Source organism: Arachis hypogaea, chromosome 14 (genome assembly GCF_003086295.3).
Source record: "Arachis hypogaea cultivar Tifrunner chromosome 14, arahy.Tifrunner.gnm2.J5K5, whole genome shotgun sequence".
Taxonomy (NCBI): Eukaryota; Viridiplantae; Streptophyta; class Magnoliopsida; order Fabales; family Fabaceae; genus Arachis; species Arachis hypogaea.
This window is the reverse complement of record NC_092049.1, coordinates 44,831,607-44,832,871: the sequence shown is the minus strand read 5'-3', so window position 1 is coordinate 44,832,871 and position 1,265 is coordinate 44,831,607. Positions and strand designations below refer to the sequence as shown.

Genomic DNA, 1,265 nt, shown 5'->3' with positions numbered 1-1,265 from the left:
AGAAAATCTGACAGAAATTTTCGAAAAAGAAGGAGACATGGCCGAAAATAATAACAATGCAAGGAAGATACTTGGTGACTTTACTGCACCAAATTCCAATTTACATGGAAGAAGCATCTCAATCCCTGCCATTGGAGCAAACAATTTTGAGCTAAAGCCTCAATTAGTTTCTCTGATGCAACAGAACTGCAAGTTTTATGGACTTCCATCAGAAGATCCTTTTCAGTTCTTAACTGAATTCTTGCAAATCTGTGATACTGTTAAGACCGATGGGGTTGATCCCGAGGTCTACAGGCTTATGCTTTTCCCGTTTGCTGTAAGAGACAGAGCTAGAATATGGTTGGACTCTCAACCTAAAGATAGCCTGAACTCTTGGGATAAGCTGGTCACGACTTTCTTAGCCAAGTTTTTTCCTCCTCAAAAGCTTAGTAAGCTTAGAGTGGATGTTCAAACTTTCAAACAGAAAGAAGGTGAATCCCTCTATGAAGCTTGGTAGAGATATAAGCAACTGACCAAAAAGTGTCCTTCTGACATGCTTTCAGAATGGACCATCCTGGATATATTCTATGATGGTCTGTCTGAATTATCAAAGATATCATTGGACCATTCTGCAGGTGGATCCATTCACCTAAAGAAAACACCTGCAGAAGCTCAGGAACTCATTGACATGGTTGCAAATAACCAGTTTATCTACACTTCTGAAAGGAATCCTGTGAGTAATGGGATGCCTCATAGGAAGGGAGTTCTTGAAATTGATACTCTAAATGCCATATTGGCTCAGAATAAAATATTGACTCAACAAGTCAATATAAATTTTCAGAGTCTGAATAGATTGCAAGCTGCATCCAACAGTACTCAAGAGGCATCTTCTGATGAAAAAGCTTATGATCCTGAGAACCCTGCAATAGCAGAGGTGAATTACATGGGGGAACCCTATGGAAACACCTATAATCCCTCATAGAGAAATTATCCAAATTTCTCATGGAAGGATCAACAAAAGCCTCAACAAGACTTTAATAATGGTGGAAGAAACAGGTTTAGCAATAGCAAGCTTTTTCCATCATCCACTCAGCAACAGACATAGAATTCTGAGCAGAATCCATCTAGCTTAGAAAATATAGTCTCTGATCTATCTAAGGCCACTTTAAGTTTCATGAATGAAACAAGATCCTCCATTAGAAATTTGGAGGCACAAGTGGGCCAGCTGAGTAAAAGAGTCACTGAAACCCCTCCTAGTACTCTCCCAAGTAATACAGAAGAGAATC

General features: G+C 39.4%; 1 non-coding gene across 1 annotated transcript; it reads right to left on the bottom strand.

Annotated features, from left to right (window-relative positions):
• Positions 1-430: 430 nt before the first annotated feature.
• Positions 431-538, bottom strand: LOC112745896 (small nucleolar RNA R71). Its single transcript, XR_003173802.1, has one exon. It is a non-coding gene; the product is annotated as a small nucleolar RNA R71 (small nucleolar RNA).
• Positions 539-1,265: the final 727 nt, after the last annotated feature.